The sequence below is a fragment of the Pantherophis guttatus genome, chromosome 2, assembly GCF_059756535.1.
Source record: "Pantherophis guttatus breed Tessera chromosome 2, ASM5975653v1, whole genome shotgun sequence".
In the NCBI taxonomy this organism is placed as follows: Eukaryota; Metazoa; Chordata; class Lepidosauria; order Squamata; family Colubridae; genus Pantherophis; species Pantherophis guttatus.
In genome coordinates, this window is record NC_142064.1 from 239,904,299 (window position 1) to 239,927,592 (window position 23,294).

The 23,294-nt window shown below is 41.4% G+C and overlaps 1 protein-coding gene across 2 annotated transcripts in view; it reads right to left on the bottom strand.

Moving 5' to 3' along the window:
* The window catches only part of TAFA1 (TAFA chemokine like family member 1), a 467,162-nt gene that overhangs the window by 311,113 nt on the left and 132,755 nt on the right, over window positions 1-23,294 (bottom strand). The window lies entirely within an intron of this gene.

Here is a 23,294-nt window from a genome sequence, read left to right on the forward strand (position 1 = left end):
TGTGTAAATTTTCCCATTTTTCTAAGTCTTTCTTTGTTTGTTCTAGTAATTTATCATAATTGTTTTCTTTAATTGCTGATGTTCTTGTAGATAACCAGATTCCTAGATATTTTATTTTTTTTGTTGTTTGGATTTGTATATTATATGTCAATTCTTTAGTTTGGATTTCCGTAAGTTTTTTTACAATTAGCTTCGATTTACTTTTATTGATTTTTAGTCCGGCCACTTCTCCAAATTCTTCTATTTTTTGGAACAAATTAGGTATAGATTCCCTAGGATTTTCTGTCAAAAACACTAGGTCATCAGCAAAGGCTTGAGCTTTGTATTCTTCTCTATTGATCCTTAAACCTTCAATTCCTTGGTCTTCTCTAATTTTTTTCAACAGGATTTCCAATGATAGAATATATAGTAAGGGGGAAAGTAGACAGCCTTGTCTGACTCCTTTTGTTATATTAAATTTGTCTGTTATGTCATCATTCTTAATTATCCTTGCTGATTGTTTGGTATAGATTTCTGCTATAATTTTCTCAAATTTTTCCCCAATTTGCATATTTTGTAGTTGTTCAATCATAAATTTCCAATTTTGATTATCGAAGGCCTTTTGGGCGTCAAGAAAAACTAACGCTGCCTGCTTCTCCGGGTGTGATTCATAATATTCTAGAGCATTAAGTACTATTCTCATGTTGTTCTTTATTTGGCGTCCCGGCAGAAATCCATTTTAGTCTGGGTGTATATATGTATTTAATACTGATTTAATCCTTTCAGCCAAGATTGCTGAATATGAGTATGAATTTTAAATTGGGTTGTTTGTCAAGTTTTAACTTTGTGGGCCAAATTTTATATATTTGTTTTAAATTATTTTTAAATTTTGTGAGTTTATGTGTGTTTTAACATGGCTGTACACCGCCCTGAGTCCTTCGGGAGAAGGGCGGTATAGAAGTTTAATAAACTAACTAACTAACCTTTTTTCATTTTTACTTCTTTGACTGAATAAAAAACAATCATATTTTAATGGTACTTTATAATTCTCCATGCCTTTCTTTTTTCTTTATCCCTGTTTCTTTCTCTCATCTTTCTTCTCTTGCCATCTTCAATTTCCTTTCAGATGGGTCAGTATTTAAGCGAACAAGATAATTTCAAACTGCCTCTTTAAAATTGCCATCATTTTGCTTCATCAGTTATTCTTTAATAACTTCCAGCGTGGGTAGGTCACTCAGGAAATAAATGACTACTTTGAAAGAACATAAAATTAAAGTAGTAATATATATGACAAGAACGGACCCTAAATATGATTTCATATTCTAGTTCTGGAGACAAAATGTTGAGATGATTTTCTTTTGAAATGAAATACTTTCCATTCTAGCCTTATGTTCTTATGTTTACAGAAATATATCTTTCCATTAGACCCTTTTTGCACATTCCATATGTTGGTAGGAGCTGCCAACTTCACCTCCCCAATGGTTTGGCCATCTGAAGTCCCTTTGAGCATCCCACTTCCCCAGTCTTCTCCTAGCTTTCTCTTCCAACACTCTGCCTACTCTACTTTCCTCTAGGCATTGGGCCACCAATAGCACCCACCACAGTTCTTCCACCCACCCCAGACTACAGCTAGTAAGCACAATTTTATTCTTTTCCTCCTCATTCTGGCTTCTTGCCAGTTATCTTCAAGCCAACAGCCATATTGTAAAAGCAGAGTGGTAAATCAGGTGGCTAAGCAGTCAACAATGTAGATGCCTCAGTATACCATTTTAAACTGTTCCCCCAACTCTAGCACTAGCACTTAGATTTATATATAGCTTCACAGTGCTTTACAGCCCTCTCTAAGCGGTTTACAGGGTCAGCATATTGCCCCCCGACTATCTAGGTCCTCATTTTACTGACCTCAGATGGATTGGAGGCTGAGTCAACCTTGAGTCAGTGAGATTCAAACTGCTGGTAGCCGGCAGTCAGCAGAAGTAGCCTGCAATACGACATTCTAACCACTGCGCCACCACGACTCTTAACTCAGCCATGATTTGAACCAATCAGACACTGCCTTTTGCAATGTCCAGGGTCTTCCCATCCTATAGCATCTCATCTGACCTCTACATTTTAGGTGGATATTTAACAAGGAAGCTGGCATACCTATATTGGCTGATGCAGGAAAAATCATATATGCAGTGTCAGTCTGATCAGAATTACAGCCAAAGGCAATAAACTGGCTGCCAGTTCACTGTGTTACCCTTCAACATTTACAAATGAGAATCGGGACACGCTGGTAATTCCTCAATTTCATACCGTGGCTTATGTTTGTGCCCTTTGCTCCACACTTACATATTGCTGAGGGCTCTGCTTTGCTTTCGTAGACTATATTTGTTGACTCTGCAATTGGTCTTCCCCTACCTATTTGAAAGCAGACCATTTTTTAAAAAAAAATAATAATAAAAAAATAGAATTGCTCTTTCAGCCAGAGATCGTTATTGAAACATACACCTCCAACAATGCCTTATCCACATTTCATAATATATCCCAATCACTGCAATTCAGTAAAGAGCAGGTGTGGTACCTGGATAAACAACAGACAAGGGGGATCTGGTCCCCAATCTAGCCTGATAATAGGTAAAAAATTTCCCCTGTCCAGTCGTGTCCAACCCTAGGAGGGCAGTGATCATTTCTGTTTCCTAGCTGAAGAAGCCAGCACTGTCTGAATATATTTTCATGGCCATGTGGTTGGCATGACTATACACTGAGGCACCCGGAACACTGTTACCTTCCCATTGAAGTGGTACCTATTTATCTACTTGCATTTGTATGCTTTCAAACTGCTTGGGAGGCAGGAGTTATGTTTATTTCTGACATTAATTTCTCTTTAGATGATTAACATTGTTTGAGAGGAAGACTGGGCCGCATTGTTGGCTTGTCTTTCCTGCTGAATCCCCATCAGGCTTGGTATTGGCAACACCATCCATGTGCTAGGGAATGCTATAGCTACAGAAAAGACCCTGTTTTATACATGTATGTATAGAGCATCTCACAATTCTCACTTATGGGATGTGAAAAAGCCACAGGAGTGGAGAGAGGGCCATCAGGCAGCATTGAGGAGAATAGCTGAAGGGATTGGCACTTAGGTCTTCCCAGTGAGGGTGACCTGAAGCACTGACTAACTACCAAGCTAGGGGTGGACAACCATTTCTCCACTGAGCTCAGGGGTGGGCTGCTGGGGGTTCGCAGGAGTTCGGGAGAACCTCTAGCTAAGAGTCTGTACAGTTCGGAGAACCCCCAATTCCCACTCCTGGCTGGCCCTGCCCACCCCACGCCACCCCTCCCAAGAGTCCCCACATGGCCCATTTTGGATGCAGGTAAGTGCAGGGCGTGCTCGGAGGCTCGGGGAGGGCAAAAAATGGGCCTATCGGAAGTTTGGGAAGGTCAGAAATGGGCCCATTTGCAGCCTCCACAGGGCCTCCAGAGCTTGGGGAGGCAGTTTTCACCCTCCCAGAGGCTCAAGCAAAGCCTCCAGAGCCTGGGAGGGCAAAAATGCCCCCCCTGCTGTGGTGCAGGACGCTGATTAGGCCATGCCCACCATGGCCACGCCCACCCAGCAACCGGGCAGAGAACCCCTTGCTAAAATATTCGAAACCCACCCCTGACTGAGCCCACATTTCTTCTGAGAAGAAACAGGCAGAAGCAAACAGTAGTGTTTTCTGACACCTCACCTCTCTCTCTCTCTCTCCTTCCCTCCCTCCATCCCTCCCCTCTCTCTCCCCCACTTTTCAAATAGATATGGGACAGTAGTTCATTTTACACTGACCCCTTGCAGGGAGTAAGGCTAAGGATCACACTGAAAATTGTTCAAAGGTTGCCCTTCACTGCTGATTTCTATTCTAAACACAAACCTCACATTCTAATCCCTGAAACTGGATTTCTACACTTGAGATCAGTGTATGATAAGATTTGAGGCAATTAAAATTGCCCATATTCAGAACACGTTTTTTTCAGTGCCATGAATTTCAGGTTGAGTCCTGCCAGGGTATTCTGTGCCATGCTTGCTGATGACCAGGGAGGAGTAGGCAGGAGACCTTATTACTATGTCAGCCTAGGAAAATGAAGCCGGGAATTCAGCTGTTCATCTTTTCTGAACTGGTCTAACTATTCATCTCAGCCATCATAACATTTCCTATGTCCTTTACGTAGTAAAGCAATAATTTAAATGAATGATTTAGCAGGCCTCTACAGAAATCTTAAATGGGAGCTTTTAGGATGCCAGAATCTGAATGGAATTGTTTTCTTTCTTTTCTTCCTTCCTTGCTTGCTAACCACCCCTATACCAAGATAGACACTCACAATTTTTGATTAAACACTAACCCTTGTGAGAATCATCAATATAAAAGATGAAAAATGCAAGCCAGCTTTGCAGAAATTCATTAAGCACTGTACCATAGATGATTGCAGGTGCACCTTAATGAATTACATGACTATCGAAATGCAATTAAATGCAGCTGCATATGTTTACAAAACTACAGAACCAAATTACAGGTATCGCTGGCACCCATAATTCATCCATAATTGACAATTTTCATATTACCGGAATAAGGAATCAAGTCATGCAGATGATTACTGTATTTGCCTTTCAGCACTGGAGAGTTGGAGACTCATTTCTTATGCAGCACCATAAATGAAATAAATTGCAGGCTTCCAGGTTAGGATTGATGGGAAAGTAAATGTGCCACCGAAAGTCAGATTCAGCATCCTTCCACCCCAGCCCCAGCCCCATAAGAACTCATCCCGAACTGCTTTTCAATTGTATCCATATCAATTCTTGTATAACAGTTAGAATTCAGGCCCTCCAGTCATATTTGCAAGCCAAATATGAAGTAAGAAAATTGATACTATGCCTTTACAGGGAGGATATGGGTGTGGCCTACTGATGACAGCTAACGAGCTAGAAATGGATCTATTTAGGTCTCCCACCTAGCAGTGAGAGCTTGCTAGGTGTTAGAAAAGAAAAAAGCCCAGAACCGAGTAGATGAGATTCTACTGAGCTGGAGCTACAAAAAAACCTTGGCTACGTAGGGAAAACCTGGCTAGAAGAAAAACATATATATATATATATATATATATATATATATATATATATATATATATATATATATATAAATTTATTTATTATATTAATATTTATATAATAAATATAAATATAATATATTTTCCTGAAGCTTCCTGCCTCCCCACACCTTTGTCAATGGGCCAGAGGCAGAAACTCATTCCCCCCACCTTTGTCAATGGGCCATCATCTGCAACACAATAAGACCCATCTAGCAACAGAAACTCACTAGCAACAGAAACTCACCACATGGCAAGGCTCAAGCAAGCTTGAGAGACAACCTACAAAGTTAGCTAAGACCCCTGCCCCCTGGGAGTCTGCAACCAATCAGGATACATTTCTTATACAGGAACAGGAAACACTAAGGTGGGGCCCAACAGAGGGTATAAACTCAGGCACTCTCAGCATCTTGGCTTTTTGGTTCTTCACCCAACACCTTGAAGCATATGATCCCTTTTTCTGTTCAGGAACTCAAGCCATGTGATTCCTGTCCACCATTAAACCATCTTTCCAATCAGTCTCCATGTATCCAGTGTCTTTTTCCCCACTTGAACTGAACCAGAAGGATATTTTTTCCAACAGTCCAACTGCAGGGACACCTATCTCCCCTCATCCCACCCCACCAGGTCTCTGCAGGCCTTGGGTCTATTCCGATTGCCTCCCACTGACCGGTATGCTCACACAGAGAGGGCCTCCTCAGGGTGCCGTCAGCCAAACAATGTAGACTGGCGACCCCCAGATGGAGAGCCTTCTCTGTGGGGGCCTCTGCCCTCTGGAATGAATTACCCCCGGACATACGAAGGATCCCTGACCTTCGCACCTTCCGTCGTGCAGTGAAGACCCTGTTATTCCAGTAAGTCGCTCTGATGGGATAAATGATTTTAATTTGGTCTTAATGGAGTTTTAAAATTGGTTTTAAAGTGAGAGTTTTAAATTCGGCCCATGATTTAATTATTTTAATCTGCTCTTAAATTCTATTTTTGTACATTGTTTTTATTATGGCTGTTCACCGCCCTGAGTCCTTTGGGAGAAGGGCGGTATATAAATAAAATAAAATAAATAATAAATAAATATTCCCCCCTCCTCACTGAGTCACTACAGGCCTTGGCCTTTTCTCTGCCCGCCCTTATCCATTCCGAAGAATCCATAGCAACTGGAGTTTGAGCCAGCTAGGACTTCCCATCCTCTCACTACAAATGTCAGGGGGGTGGTATTTGACAGAAGAAAGGTGATATCTTTTCCCCATGCTAAGGCTCACTAACCGATAAACAAAATCGGACATGAACTGCATTTGTTCAATCCAGCATCTGTTCCAAGGGCAATCAAGTGAACCCAAGCCTTCCCTGTCTAGCCTGGCTTTGGATGAGAGGAAATGTTTGAGTGTTCCCATCCATTGTTCATGTGGATTCACTTCGTCCTTTGAAACAGAAATAAAGGTAAAGGTAAAGGTTCCCCTCACACATATGTGCTAGTCGTTCCTGATTCTAGGGGGGTGGTGCTCATCTCCGTTTCAAAGCCAAAGAGCCAGTGTTGTCCGAAGACATCTCCATGGTCATGTGGCCGGCATGACTAAATGCCAAAGGCACACGGAACACTGTTACTTTCCTACCAAAGGTGGTCCCTATTTTTCTACTTGCATTTTTTACCTGCTTTCGAACTGCTAGGTTGGCAGAAGCTGGGACAAGTAACGGGAGCTCACCCCGTTACAAGGCACTAGGGATTTCAAACCGCTGAACTGCTGACCTTTCGATCAACAAGCTTAGTGCCTTAGCCACTGAGCCACCTCATCCTTATTTTGTATTTGTTTCAAAACATTACTTTGCATTGAAGAAAGAATGTTAAAAGGAATGGGACGGATGGATCACTGGGTGATTTTGCACAGGAGGATGTGCTGTAGGTTGGATGCCTAGAAAGGAAGGATGTGTAAATGGAAGTACAACTGAGGCTCATGGGTGCTGTAGTCTAACCAGAATGCCCATGGATGGAGAAATTGAATGATCACCAAACTCCCCTGATTCCTCCTTCTCTTGGTCTGATTCCATTGCTACCTCCAACGCTATGTGTTTCCACCCCCACCCCCATTCTTTTATATTTCAAATAGGGCCAAAAGCTTTGAAAATCAAACAAGATTCAATTCCCTACATGGTATGGGATTAAGCTGCTCTCAGAACATGGTGAGATCGATGAAAAGTTTAGCTTCGTTTTTATTTTTGTCCCCATGATTCCTTCCTATTCCTTTTTTTTTTCTTCTGGGAAGAAACAAAGACTTGGGGTTGTGCTTAGTGATTCTGTTGGATGGTGATAGTAAACAGCCAGCCCTTACCCTCAACTGCCAAGGGGAAAGGAAAATAAATTGCCCTCCTTAATTAAGGTTCCTGCATCCTAGAAGTAGGACACTTTACCAACTCGGCTGAGTTTCTAAATGACAGGACACAAATCTGTTGGTGTAGATATTTTTGGGTGACGGCAGCCTATCTGTGACGCTGAGGAAAGCAGCCATGCTTTTTGCCCCAGTATATAAAGAAAAAAAGAAACCTTCTGCGGCCATATTTCAACACTGACAGGCCCCGTATCTCAGTGTTTTTTTTTAAAGGAAACAGTCATCTATCCTAATATTCTAGCTCTAGCAAATAATAAAAATCAATCTTTATATTTCTGCGAAGAGCATCCATATTATTCCACCATACCTATACAGATAACTTGCATTCTCTTTCCATTTCCATTAACATCATTAATAGCTGGACATTCAACCTGCTTGTAAACAGCTCCGTTTGGTGTAGAAGTTTTTAGAGGCCTCTTTGTCTTCATTACTGTGCATAAAAGAAAGAAGCAGGTTGTGCTCACTGCTGCCATTTTTCAAGGCTGAGTCCACACCTTGTGCTGTGTGTACATGTGTACATGTACAGATCAGTGGTGGTATTCAAATTTTTTTACTATCGGTTCTGTGGATGTGGCTTGGTGAGTGTGGTATGGCTTGGTGGGCATGGCTTGGTGGGCATGGCAGGGGAAGGATACTGTAAAATCTCCATTCCCACCCCACTCCAGGAGAAGGTTACTGCAAAATCCCCATTTCTCCCGATCAGCTGGGACTCAGGAGGCAGAGAATAGATGGGGGCGGGGCCAGTCAGAGGTGGTATTTACCAGTTCTCTGAACTACTCAAAATTTCCGCTACCAGTTCTCCAGAACTGGTCAGAACCTGCTGAAACCCACCTCTGGTACAGATGCACATTTCGGGGCTCTGGCTTTTTTGCAGCTTATTTGTTTCCTTATAGTCTTGTCAAAGATCAAAAGGGAAATTGTAATAGCTTGGTGTATTATGTCTAAGCATATTTACTCATGTAGTATGGCTGTATTACTATTGAGCTTTTCATCTTTTCTACTACCTTCTCTTATTGGTATCATTATTATGATTACTATTACTTTGTTGTTTTGTATGTACACCGAGAGTTTATGCAGCGGACACAAATTCCTTCTGTGTCTAATCCCACCTGGCCAAATAAAGTATTATTCTATTCTATTCTATTCTATTCTATTCTATTCTATTCTATTCTATTCTATTCTATTCTATTCTATTCTATTCTATTCTATTCTATTCGGTTTCCCCAAAAATATGAAAGTAAGTCCAAGCTTGATTTTTTTACACATGCACCCAATATAAGCCCTACCCCCAAAATAAGCCCTAAATAAGTTCCTAAAGGCCTCTGACAGTGAAAAGGACCAGGAGGTGACGTGCGCACGTGAGGTTAGACAGTGGATGACATCTCCCGAAAATGAGACCTGGTGCCTTTTTTGGTGGCAAAAAACATGTAAGACAGGGTCTTATTTTTTGGGAAACATGGTAGTCTAGTCTAGTCTAGTCTAGTCTAGTCTAGTCTAGTCTTGTCTTGTCTTGTCTCCCATCCCATCCCATCCCATCCCATCCCATCCCATCCCATCCCATTCATCTTGTTGATATCTACATTGGCATCCTTCAGTCTCAAGAGACTATGGTATCGTGCTCTGGAAAGAGGTCCTAAAACAGCATTTAGTGTGACTAAAAAGGCCAATTCGAGAGTGGCAATCCCTTCCACACTGAGGGCAGATACATTCTGTCCCCTGCCCAGCCCCCAGATTTCGCTGGTTCCAGGATTGCCTCTTTGTCTCAGCCTGCCGAACACTTGCCGAACAAGTGTCTCTTCGAATTGGAGAAGGCCATGCTGCATCTTTAGCCTCCAAGCTGAATGATTGAAGGTCAAGGTGTCCCAGTTGCTAATGTCCATTCCCAGGGCCTTTAGGTCCCTCGTGCAGATATCGTTATATCACAACTGTGGTCTCCCTCTGAGGTGCTTTCCCTACACTAATTTCCATACAGGAGATCTTTTGGAATCCGACCATCAGCCATTCTCACGACATGCCCCAGCCAGCATAGACGTCGCTGTTTCAATAGTGTTTACATGCTAGAAATTCTAGCACGTTCCAAGACTGCGCTATTTGGAACTTTGTCCTGCCAGGTGATGCCAAGAATTTGTCGGAGACAGCGCATATGAAAGGTGTTCAACTTTCTCTCCTGCCATGTGTAGAGGGTCCAAGACTCACTGCAGTACAAGAGTGTGCTCAGGACGCAGGCTCTATAGACCTGGATCTTTGTATGTTCTGTCAGCTTCTTATTAAGCCATACTCTCTTTGTAAGTTTGGAAAATGTGGTGGCCGCTTTACCAATACGTTTATTCAGCTCAGTATCTAAAGATAGTTGAGCCAAGGTACACAAAGTCATGGACGACCGCCAGTTCTTGTGCAGAGGTTATAATACAGAGAGGTGAATCCACATTCTGACCCATAACTTGTGTTTTTTCCAGGCTGATTGTTAGTCCAAAGTCTTGGCAGGCCTTGCTAAAACTGTCCATAAATTGTTGAAGGTCTTCAGCAGAGTGAGCAGTGACGGCAGCATCATCAGCGAAGAGGAAATCCCGTAAGCTTTTCAGCTGGACTTTAGACTTTGCTCTCAATCTAGAGAGATTAAAGAGTTTTCCATCTGATCTGGTCCAGAGGTAAATACCCTCTGTTGCAGTTCCAAAAGCATGTTTCAGCATGACAGCAAAAAAGATCCCGAATAAAGTTGGCGCAAGGACACAGCCCTCCTTCACTCCACTTCGAATATCAAAGGAATCTGAAGTTAAGCCATCAAAAACTACAGTGCCCTTCATTTCCTTACGAAAGGACCTGATGATGTTGAGGATATCTACAAACACTAAGAGAAGAAGGGAACAACAATTTCTAGACTGAAAGCATATCAAATTCCCTGCAGATAATTCCCTGTAGACAAACAGCTACTGAAAATGAGACAGAAGGGGTGTTGTTCAGGAGGGGATTTCTGTATACCCATATCAGATTTTTAGCTCTCTCACTGACTTCCCATATATGGTGTATTGTGTTTCATTATACCATGCTTCTTAAATGAACTTCCTCCACTTAAAAAAATAGCGATACATCTGAAACAATTTTTTTTTTTAAAAAAATTGATTTATATGCCGCCCTTCTCCGGAGACTCAGGGTGGCTTACAATGTGTTAAGCAATAGCCTTCATACTTTTGTATATTTTATACAAAGTCAGCTTATTGCCCCCACAAACTGGGTCCTCAATTTACCTACCTTAGAAAGGATGGAAGGCTGAGTCAACCTTGAGCCTGGCGGGATTCGATCTTACTTTAATTGCAGACAGCTGGTGTTAAATTACAGAGCTCTGTCTGTTGAGCTATCCAGGCTCCTTGGATGCCTGAAACAATGTAATTAATTCCTCTACCTCCCCCTTTTACTTGATGTTTGATGTACATTGCTTGATGTTTTCTCTGATGCAGGAAAGTGATTTTTTTCAAGCTAAGGGCACTCTGGTGCTTTGAATAATGCACCAGGCACCACACTCCAAAAAGCAGCAGGACCAAACAAAAACTACATTTGATTCCACTTTAATTAAAATGGATGCATCACAGTTAATACCATATTTACCCAAAAGGAAGATTGAACACAAGATAACGCCTCCCCCTGTTCCTGAAAGAAGATTAGAGAGAAAAAGAATCTCATATCGTAATATATTCTTAGTAAAACTGGCAGTCCCCCTTCCCGCCCATTTTTAAGAGAAATAATTTGTGGGAGGAAAAAAAGAGACTTAAATCTTCATTTCAGTAACTACAGTGTCATTGCTTCCCACATATATTTAAATTATGTTCCCTTTCTTGACAGATTAAAAAATAAAAACGGAATAAAAGAATGTGAAGGGGCTCCATCAGTCACTCCCCAGGCCTTCTGCAAATGGCTAGAGCAATATTTCTCAAATTTGACAACTTTGAATGTGTGGACTTCAACTCCCAGAATTCCCCAGCCAACTATGGGAATTCTGGGAGTTAAAGTCCCTACATCCTAAAGATTGGAAGGTTCCAGGTTGAGAAACACTGGCAGAGAGGATAACCTCTGAGGCTTGGGTCTCATACCTATATACTGTCTGTATATAGACAGTGCTCTGAAGATCCACCTATCGTTCATGCAATTCTGCCTGCAGCTGTGTAATAGAAAAAAGATTGGGGCATTCAGGCGGTTAATAGCAACAGGGAAGAAGTAATCTGGAGAAGTTTAAGGCCTTCCCTTTCCCAGTAGAAGATTGCTGTTTCTCTGCTAATAATATGGCACCAGGGAAGGAGAAGTAATAGTATTTGTTAGAATTAACCTTCCATCTTTTCTCCCAAATTCCTTTCCCTCAACCAATAAAACATGGTAATTGTTCATTTGGTCAAATAAATAATAATACAGTCTATGAAGCATTTATATAATTTTTTTTCTCTAAAAACTGTCCTATGTGTGTGTGTGGGGGGGGGAATAACAGTTTGATGTGATAAAAAATGCAGATGTTTCATTACCCAAATTAGGTAACCTCATCAGTGCTCTGGTGATGTTAGCTAATTTGGGTAATAAAACATCTGTAAGAGAACAACCAAGCTCAAAGAGTACCAAGGATCTGTCACTTACTCTACTCTCATCTATTCCTTGCCTTCTTTCCCTTCTTGCACACCTTCTTGCACACCTTCTTGTACAACTTCAAATATCCATCTTGTGCACCAATTATGACTTCTCCTGGCTCAGAAGGCCTTGCTCAATGTTACTCATATTTTAGTCACTTCCCATCTGGATTACTGCAATGTGCCAAATGTGGAATTGCCCTTGAACAGGTTAGCAGTTATGGGCATCAGTCAATTTATCTATGTAACAGCTCTGCTTCAAGAGATATGCTGGCTACCATACAGTGGTGGGTTGCTCCCGGTTTGCACCGGTTCGCAAGAACCGGTAGTAAAAATTTGTAGTAGTTCAGAGAACCGGTAATAACATTGGCTGGCCACCCCCCCCCGAACCGGTCCCCAGCCCGGTCACTGCTTGCTTACCCCGCCCACCTCATCAGAGGCTTTTTTTTTTAACTTTTAAAAGCATTTTTTCTACAACCTTTTCGGCCAAAGAGGTTGTAGAAAAAAAAATGCCTTTAAAAGCCTGTGGCGATCCCAGCTGAGTTGCCTGATCATCAGAGGCTTCTAAAAGCATTTTTTCCTGCAACCTCTTAAGGTTGTAGAAAAAATGCTTTTAAAAGTTTTTTTTAAAAAAAGTTGGCCATGCCCACCCAGTCACATTACCCCCACACCAAGCCATGCCCACAAAATAAGCCACGCCCACAGAACCGGTAGTAAAAAATTTTAGAACCCACCCCTGCTACCATATGTGTTTCTTCATGCAACTCAAAGTCTAAGGAGATTCTCAGTTATCCAGGTCATGGTTTTCTCAAAGGTGCTTTTTCAAGAGGCAACTGAACTTGAAGTTGAACTTGAAGTTGGAGCTGAAGAAGCTTCCTGGATGAGAAGTGAAATGTCTTCAAAGAAAAAACAGAAAGTCCAGTTGCCTCTTGAAAAAGCATCTTTGGGACATGCAACTCAAAGAATATTATCTTCTTTAAGATCCCTCATGTTTTAGGATCTGAATATTGATAGGACTGCTTATTTTTAACCATTTCTAACATGAAACCATTAAGTTTCATTAATATGAAACCATTCAACAGTTTCTAATGTGAAACCATAAGTCACTGAAAGAGATTTATAGAATATGCTGGGATCTGGGATTCAGAATTGATTTGCTCCTGCCCCCATTTTTCTTTCTGGCATCAGAGAAGCTCTGACTTCCCTTGACTTTTGTAAAGCTGCTAAGACCTGACTTTTTCAGGAGGCCTTTCAGATTTTAGGAGTGAGCTTGTTTTGTTTCTTCCTGAGTGTGAATGTTGCATGCTGCAAGATGGGCAGCATGGATGGATGGGCAGCATGGATGGATGGATGGATGGATGGATGGATGGATGGATAAAAGGATGGATGCATGCATGCATGCATGAATGTATAGGTTAGTTCTCAATGTGGCGGATGTTGTTATTGGGAATCCAGATTGTTAGGAATATTATGAGAGTATAGATATGTAAGCTGTTTATGGTTTAAGTCTAATTGGAATAGCTTATGTTTAGTAACATAAACAAATTAGAGCCCTGGTGGCACAGCAGACTAAAGCACTGTTATTAACACCAGCTGTCTCCAATTACTGCAAGTTCAAATCTCACCAGGCTCAAGGTTGACTCAGCCTTCCATCCTTTCTAAGGTAGGTAAAATGAGGACCCAGATTGTGGGGGTAATAAACTGACTTTGTATAAAATATACAAAAATATGAAGGCTATTGCTTAACATATTGTAAGCCGCCCTGAGTCTCCAGAGAAGGGCGGCATATAAATCAATTTTTTAAAAAAATGAATGAACCTCATCTAGTTTCTTTCTAACCCTTTTCCCTTCTAAAACATGATCTATCCTCTTCCTTTTTGCATCATAGTCATGTTATAAAGGCCAATCTCTCCAAACATCCCTAAAAAGTGACATATAGCTTTCATCACCTAAAATTACCTAAGTGTCATGGTCATAGACATGTTGGAAGAAACGTCCTTCTGGGTTCTGCTCCAAGTGGGGAAACAGACACTGGAAACATGGAGACTGCTTGGAAAGATGGTTTAATGGTGGACAGGATCACATGGCTTGAGTTCCTGAACAGAAAAAGGGCCGAATACTGTGAGTCCCTGGGTTTTTATGCTCTCCCTGGCTCTGAACTTCCTGGGGCCCAGAAAGAGTATCCTGATTGGTTGTCAGACTCCCAGGGGGTGGGGGCCTTGCTGTCTGATGGTCACATGTGCTTCCCAGGTCACATGTGGTGAGTTTCTGCTGCTATTGTGTAGAGGGCTAATCCTATCTTTGTTGGATCTTTGGCAATTCCTACTATGGCTCTGCCTGAAGGAGGTAGATCTTTGTTATGTAGAATAGACTGGCCCAGGCCTTAATGGCCCATTGACAAAGGGTGGGGGCAGGAAGATGGGAGCTGCTTCAAACCATGCTTATCCATTTCTCATCCAAGGAAATATAATATTCTGCCTTTTTCATATTTCCTAAAATATTTCACTCTTCCAGGAAAGGGGTGGGTGCTAACTTCCTACAGACATACAGAGATACATATTCAGAATAGTTATCAGTATACAGTGCAGAATTTGCTACATGAGAGCTTGTAGAGGAAACATCTGTTTTTTATACTAGTTGCAGTGAATAAGAGGAAAGATGTGCTTAAGAGATTATGTTAAAACCTACAGAACAACACAAGTCAGTCCAGCTTGTTGTGTTGACTTCATGGATACCACTTTGCTGTTTCCTTGGCAAAAAATACAAAACACTTTGCCTTTGCCTTCTTCTGGGATGTATAGCGCTACATAAATGACAAAAATATGCATTATTACAATAAAAAGAGCTGCCTCCTGGAAATTGACTATTAAAAAGTAAAATCCATTAGCGCCTGTAAGGACAGGTACAAGCAATCCTGTTTCAGCACCAGCAAAGCTCTTTCCCCCTCTGGAGACTATTCATTGCACATAAATAGGCAAGCATTTAATCTTAAGGGGGAGGGGGGAAGTGGCACATGGTAAGCTTAAACAGCAGGCTAATTCACATGCCTTGATGTGAGTACCTGAGGGACACATACAAAGCCCTGTCATGCTCTAATTGGAGAGAAGCCCCGTTGGGGGGAATTGCCGCCATGTAAGAATTGCACACAAATAGAGGGGAGTTTGTGCAGTGGCCATAATCACTGCAAACTAGGCGAGCTATCTGTGCTATAGAGAAAAATGAAATAATCGCCCAAATACCTAAAACGTTTGACACCATTGAGAAATATCTGTGACAAACAACACGGTTGATCTTGCAGAAATGTATCGGTAACAGAGAAGCAAAAAGGGAAAGCAAATATCCAGTTGACATATAAAATAATTATGGAAAAAATAAAGCAACCCATTATTTTAATTGAAAAGCATCTTAAATTGGCATCGGAAAAAACAACACCTGAATGTTTTGACAAACATTTCTTTTTCACAACCTAAATGTATACGCTGTAATAGCAAGCTCCAAATAATGCCCATAGATAACAGACTCAGGTATTACAAAGCAGGAGGATTAAATAAACAAGCCTTGGGAGAGAAAAGAGAGAAAAAAATATTTAGAAAATGAATCCGTTTGTATGTTTTACATAACCAGAAATGAACTCTGACAGCCGTAATTGATAAACACTTCATATTTACTAAGCATTTTCAAAGTTACAGAATAATGATAATTCAAAGCCTCACTCATAACTTTTTCCCTTTCAATTTTAAGGAGATTTTCATGAGATTGATTGATTGATGAGATTTGGAGGCCACTTAACCACAAAATGACTGAGTGGAGATTGGGGGGAGAAAGTCAGGATACAATAAGAAGGAAGACAATAACTAGAAAATTCTCATTTGTCCAGACAGCAGACTCCCTCAAACAGAATATATCACCGATGCCTGGAAAACCAGCCAAGATTTTAAAGACTCTAAGCACATCATCCCAGGGGGAGGGCCTTCTCTGTGGGAGCCCCTGCCCTGTGGAATGAACTGCCCCCGGAAATGCGTAAGATCTCCAATCTCCGTGTATTTTGCTGTGCCCTCAAGACCCTGCTGTTCCGTCAAGCCGGGCTATCAATGTAATGATTTTTAAATTGGGTGTTTTAAATTTTGGGGGTTTTAAATCTGAGCCGAAATTATGTAATAATTTTAATTAATTTTAACTGATGTCTGTCTTTGTGTTTTTAATAGGCTTCGGGAGAAGGACGGTATAGAAATAAAATTATTTATTTATTTATTTATTTTATTATCAGAGTTGGTACTACATGGATTTCTGAGAGAATATTGCGTTTTATCAAATGTTCCCAATTTGTTAAATTGTCACCACATAGAATATAGTTCAGAGAAGATCAGAAAATTGATGCTATCCATTTAGAAATGTACCATATGAGAAATTATCAAATTGTTGTACAGTTGAAGCACAGTTATATTACAGCAGTGTTTCTCAACCTCAGCAAATTTAAGGCGTGTGGGACTTCAACGCCATCATGGCTGGGGAATTCTGGGAATTAAAGTCCACATGCCTTAAATTTGACTGAGAAACACTGTACTACAGGAGTAAGAAATTGAAATAGGGGGGGGGATACCTCTTCTGAATTCTAAGATGAGCCTAGAGAGAATGTTCAATGAATAGATAGCACATGTTTTTCACCCATGAATTTTGAGGGCATATCATGGACAATTTCTCAAAATGGCTGACATGGTGGAAGTATCTACCAGAAGATAAAGCACTAGCCAAATTCCAAGCAGTCAATAAAAATTCTACAGCACTATTAGGGAGAAAAAAAAAACCCCTGTTTTATTGTTTCCTAGGAACACCTAGAGTGTCAATGAAGTCAATGCATTTCTTACCAATAAAAATTATATTGGATACTGTGGCCCCCCAAAGCTCTATGGAGTAGATTCCCTCCCTGCCCCTCATTTATTTTTTGCAGAGACTTCAAGGAACCTAACTTATAACTTAAAATTCCTGAAAGCAAATATAAAATGTATTTCTGCCTCCCACCCATCATGCTATGCAAAGTCAAATGCAGCCTTCAAGCTGGCAGAAGTGATGCACTCTTCTCCTTCTGTGTCTTTGGGCTCTAATTAAACTTAAAGATACACTAGCAAAACGCTGTATATTGCTGCTTTGTTTACTCCTGTTTCCTCCACTCCCTTCCCATCTGCACTTGTTGAATCTTAGATGCAGCACTCTGTAGAGGAAACCCGTCATCTTTGCTGATATTATATAAATAACAGTAAACAATGTAATCAGCACTAGAGATGAAAGAATTTTACTATGGACGCAAACATCCAAGCTGTAAGGTCTTATCAAATTTGCACATGAAGAAACTGGTGAGAATCTAAAATCTGGACTGCAACATTTCTTCCATACTCTTTGAAAAAGTCAGGCATGTACAGTCTCAGCCCTATTTTGAATGCTTGATAGCAGCTGACAGTACGGCATCAACAATGAGCAAAGGACATTTTGTGGAGTCCTTGGTCTTCTCTGAGCTTGGTTGTCTGCTTGCAGATGTTTTCTTATATCTGTAAGCAAACAATCAAGCTCAGAGAAGAACCGGGACTAGGTAATGACTTCAATGCTAGAAGATAGAGGGATTTGCTCACTTCTTTTATATACAGTAGCTTGCCTGTCAGTATTGGTGGAATGGTTTCCTCCTTGGTACTTCCTTGATTAGGCTACTTGATTGTGAGATGGTAATTCCTCGATTAGGTATTGTTTACTGTTTGTTTCTTAGTGTCAATCCCTGTTTATCTGTGTGTTGATTGCTAGTGAGATGTTCTGGTCTTTTTGTTTCCTTTTTAGCTTTTTTGTTATCTCTTTTGAAAGATGTGAAAAGACGGTTTATCCCTATCTGCTTGTTGATGGCTAATTTGTCTGAAATTTGTCTAAACCAGGAATTCCCTAGTGTTTTTGGATTTACCTTAGATCTTGGGTGTTCGGGCAGTTTCCCAGTTGAAACTATGAGTAAGTCGGCCCATGTATTGTGAAATTAAAAAGTTTTCATTGTGTCTTCTGATTACTAGTTGGTAGTCTACTAGTCTTCTGCTTGTCTGTTTTACATAGTCTGTCTTACAAAAGCTATAACAAAAGTTGTTACAGCGTTTACTGTATGTTGTATGTTGTCGATGACCCAGACCACCCCAATGATGCCCTTAATGTGATGCCCGACTGCCTGGAGGCTGTGCAGGTCTGGATGGGGAGAAACAGGCTCAGACTCAACCCTTCCAAGACCGAGTGGCTGTGGCTTCCGGCGTCCCGGTATAGTCAGCTGGTGCCATTGCTGACTATTGGGGGTGAATCTTTGCCCCCCACAGAGAGGGTTCACAATCTGGGTGTCCTCCTGGATGCATGGCTGTCTTTAGAAGAGCACATGACAGCCGTGGCCAGGGGGGCTTTTTATCAGGTTCGCCTGATCCGCCAGTTGCTTTTTAGACCGGGACGCCCTACGCACGGTCACTCACGCCCTTGTCACCTCCCGGCTGGACTACTGTAATGCTCTCTACATGGGGCTCCCCTTGAAGAGCACTTGGAGGCTCCAACTGGTCCAGAATGCGGCTGCGCGGGTGGTTATGGGCGCAACTCGTTGCGCCCATGTAACACTCCTCCTGCGCGAGCTGCACTGGCTCCCAGTGGTCTTCCAGGTACAATTCAAGGTGTTGGTTACCACCTTTAAAGCGCTCCATGGCATAGGACCAGGGTATTTACGGGACCGCCTTCTGCCACCAATAGCCTCCCACCGACCAGTTTGCTCCCACAGAGAGGGACTCCTCAGGGTGCCGTCAGCCAAATCATGCCAGCTGGCGACACCCAGGAGGAGAGCCTTCTCAGTGGGAGCTCCTGCCCTTTGGAATGAATTGCCCCCGGAAATACATACAATCTCTGACCTCTGGGTTTTTCGCTGTGCCCTTAAGACCCTACTGTTCCGACAGGCAGGGCTGTCTATTTAAGTGGTTTTTAAATTGGAGTTTTAACTTGGGGTTTTAAATTTTGGCCGAAACAGTTTAATTGATTTTAATTACTTTTAATGATGATGTCTGTATATTTATGTTTTTAAATTGGCTGTACACCACCCCGAGTCCTTCGGGAGAAGGGCGGTATATAAATAAAATTAACAGAACAGAACAGAACATAACTCCTGTTTCTATTTCTATTTCTATTACTGGGTCTTTGGTTTGCTTAACATGTTTTGGAGGCTTCAAGTTGGTTTATGTGCTGTGATGGTGCCCTGTTGTTATAATAGTCTGTTAGTAGTTTCTAATATCCTTTTGATATTATCTTTTGCATAATTTCTGTTGGTTGTGTTATCATGGGCTGAGTGTTTGATAAAACTGTGTGGGTATTTACTTTGCTGGAAGATGTATAGGTAGTTTCCTTTTTATAATGTTCTGCTGCAATGCATTTGACTGAATGTTTTTTTCCCAGCCTACTTTTATGGAAGGTTGGTTTTTTACTTACTTTTTACTTTTACTTTCATAGCAGAGCGCTTGATTAGTGTGGGTGACTTAGCAATAAACTTGTGCTTCTAATTTGCCACTATTTTTTCTGCTGGTGAGGATATCCAGAAAGGGTAATATGGTGTTGTTTTCTTCTTCCCTTATGAAACTTACTCTTTTGAAGATGTTGTTGATTGTTTATTTCATATGTCTTTTGTAGTTGTTCTATTATTTATTATTATGATGATGGTGTCATCGATATACCAGTTCCATACTGTAGGTTGTATGAATGGGGTATGTGTGTGTGCTATAATTTCTAAACGCTGTACTATAATCTCTGCTTTGAGTCCTGAGAGTAATGATCCCACGGGTGTTCCTCTGCTTTGTCGGCATATTTGTCCACTAAATGGTTGGTTGGTTTGCATTTTCTGAACATGGAGAAATGCTTTTCTCCTAGAATGAAAGAGGGACATGTCTCCCCACTATGAACCTTTGACTCATGATTTATAATTTCATATACATTCATAGTTATTGTATGGATTCTGATTGTGGTGCTGGTGATATTATTTAATTGAGTTTTTCTTTCATCCAATCATTTTAAGCAGAACCAGCAACCCCACTGGTTAGCTAGCTATCATTTTGCACCTGCCACAGTAGCCTGATCCTAGAATGATGTGGTAGATATGGCATGAAGTGGAGGTGAAAATGTGACCCCAAAATGATCGTGTTGGTGTTGATGGTTTTGATTTGAGTATTATTTGACAAACATGGCAAACATTTTTTTTTTCTCTATAGAAAGACGGTTACTTAGCAAAAGAAATGTCTCAAATATCTTCTGAGAAATTTTGGCTCGGTTCTAATTAGTAGTCACAAAAGAGAAAATAAGTAGCTTATTTTTGATTTTGAATTGCAACAGCCGTATTGAAAAGTAACTAGGATGTCTATTACTCTATAAATAATAATAAGGCAAAGTGTATATTAGGCAGTGACAGGCCTCCTTAATGCTTTATTTAGAGGAGCATGCAAATACTTTTTTCCCCTTTTTGCTATGGCATCCCCCTCCTCCACAATGCCAAATTTACTACATAGACTCATTAGCACCAGTGATGAATATTGGATGATCGGCGTTTGTTTTATGCTGTGCATTCAGATTGTAAGCCAACTGCACATGTCCTGAATAATATCCAGATCCCTCCAGATTCAATGACCCTGAAGAATGGTTTCTGTGCAGCAAAAACTCCATCCCAGCTGAATTTGCTTATAGCAATGCTTCATTTGATAACCACTCAGCGGGAAAGAATGAGACAGGTGTCCTGAGGAAAGCATTAGAAACATTTTAAAAATTAGGTTAAAGTGAAATAGTCCTGTGGATAGAATTGGGTATGTGTGTTGTGTGTATGTGAGGGGGTTAGGGATGGAGGAACCTGGTTGCATACTCTCTCTATATAGTGAGGGGCGGAAAAGATAACATCTTTGTTAATAACAGAACAGAACCGAGTTGGAAGTCACCTTGGGGGTCTTCTAATCCAAGAAGGTGGTATTCAGCAGGTTCTGACCAGTTCTGGAGAACCGGTAGCGGAAATTTTGAGTAGTTCAGAGAACCGGTAAATACCACCTCTGACTGGCCCCACCCCCATCTATTCTCTGCCTCCCGAGTCCCGGCTGATCGGGAGGAAATGGGGATTTTGCAGTAACCTTTCCCTGGAGTGGGGAGGGAATGGAGATTTTACCGTATCCTTCCCCTGTCACGCCCACCAAGCCATGCCACGCCCTCCAAGCCACACCCACAGAACCAGTAGTAAAAAAAATGGAATCCCATCACTGGTCCAATCCCTGCTCAAGCAGGATCCCCTATACCAGGGGTCAGCAACCTGCGGCTCTGGAGTGGCCCTTTCACCCCTCTGCTGCAGTTCCCTGTCACTCAAAATATGTGTCACAACCGCCAATGTGCAACACCTACCGGCACACAATTTATTGAGCTTTTCAACCCCGGTAGGCCAACCATGGATAAATCCAAGAAAAGAAAAGTTTCAGAAGAAAACAGAACATTTACTTCAACTACATATGCTAGTTTTGTGGCCGCTCAAAAAATAGTCAGGCAAGGGAAGAGTTTTGTGGCTCCCAGTGATTTCTTTTCTGTGGGAAACAGATCCAAATGGCTCTTTGAGTGTTTAAGATTGCAGACCCCTGCCTATACCATTTCAGACAAATGGCTGTCCAATCCTTTCTTAAAAACCTCCAGAGATGGAGTACCCAAAACTTCTGAAGGCAAGCCATCCCTCTGATTCTGTCAGGAAATTTCTCCTTTGTTTTAGATTGCTTCTCTCCTTAATTAGTTTCCATCCATTGCTTCTTGTCCTCCCCTCAGGTGCTTTGGAGAATAGCTTAACTCCCTCTTCTTTGTGGCAGCCCCTGAGATATTGGAACACTGTTATCCTGTCCTTTTCTTTGTTAGACTAGACCAGGGGTGGCAAGCTGGTGACCCACAGGCCGGATGCATCATGCACAGGCCATGCCCACCCCAGCTCTGCGAAGGGGAAAACATCATGATACATCATGTGATGGTAACATGATGTGGTGAGTTTGACACCTGTGGACTAGACATACCCAATTCCTGCAACCATTCATCAAATGTTTTAATCTCCAGACCCCTAATCCTCTTTGTTGATCTTCACTGCATTTTTTTTCTAGAGTCTCAACATCTTTTTAATAGCGTGGTAACCAGAACTGAATGCAGAACTCCATATGTGGTCTTACAAAGGCATTATAAAGTGATACTAACACTTGATTCTACCCCTCTGTTGATACAGCGAGAGTTCTGAGAATGTTTCTATTTAGAACATTCTGACCCATCAGCCCTTTAAGGTAGGCCAGGTCAGGAAACAGGAATACTGGAAATCTACTGATTGATTGATTGATTATTTATTTATTTATTTATTTATTTATTTATTATTTATTTATTTATTTATTTATTTATTTATTTATTTATTTAATTTGTTTGGCTGCCCCATCTCACCAAATGGCTCTGGGTGGTGGAAAATAAATAAATAAATAAATAAAAATAATACAAATACATCACAGCCAAGAACAAAGCACATATCATGATGACTAAATTAAACCATTCAATGGGCCCATCCTCACACTCGGTGTCCCAGTTCTGGGTACAGAACCAGATCTCATGAAAAGTCAGCAGGGTGGGAGACATTCTGATCACCAAAGGGAGAATCTTCCATAAGGTGGATGCCATGGTAGAAAAGGTATATCTTCTAAGCCCCATCAACTAGCATTCCTTGGGCAATGGGACCTAAAGCATGCTTCTCTTGCCGGACTGGATCAGACGGGTAGAGACAGTAACTCAGGTCCAAGCCATGACAGACTTTAAAGGGGACAACCAACATCTTGTATTGCACCTTGAAGCACACTGGCAGCCAATGAACTCACAAAATAAATATGTTGCATTGTCAAGCACTGGAATCAGGAGACCAGGCAGTTCAAGTTTATTGCAAGCTTCAGCTTTCTACAAGAATCTGAACTACTAATGGTCAAAGAGAGTTGGCGGTAGATAAGAGTCAATGGAATTCAAGGTAGGTTGGACTTAGATCTCTTGTGGGCATGAAAGGATTCAAGACTGATGATGCATTTGACCCCTCCCTCAGAGTTAGTCAGGTCATCTCCTACATCCATGTGCCAGATAGCTGGCACCATTTACTAGCCATTCGGTACCATTTAAACTTTCTGGGTCCTCTTCAATGGCAGCCCATGTACATTGGATT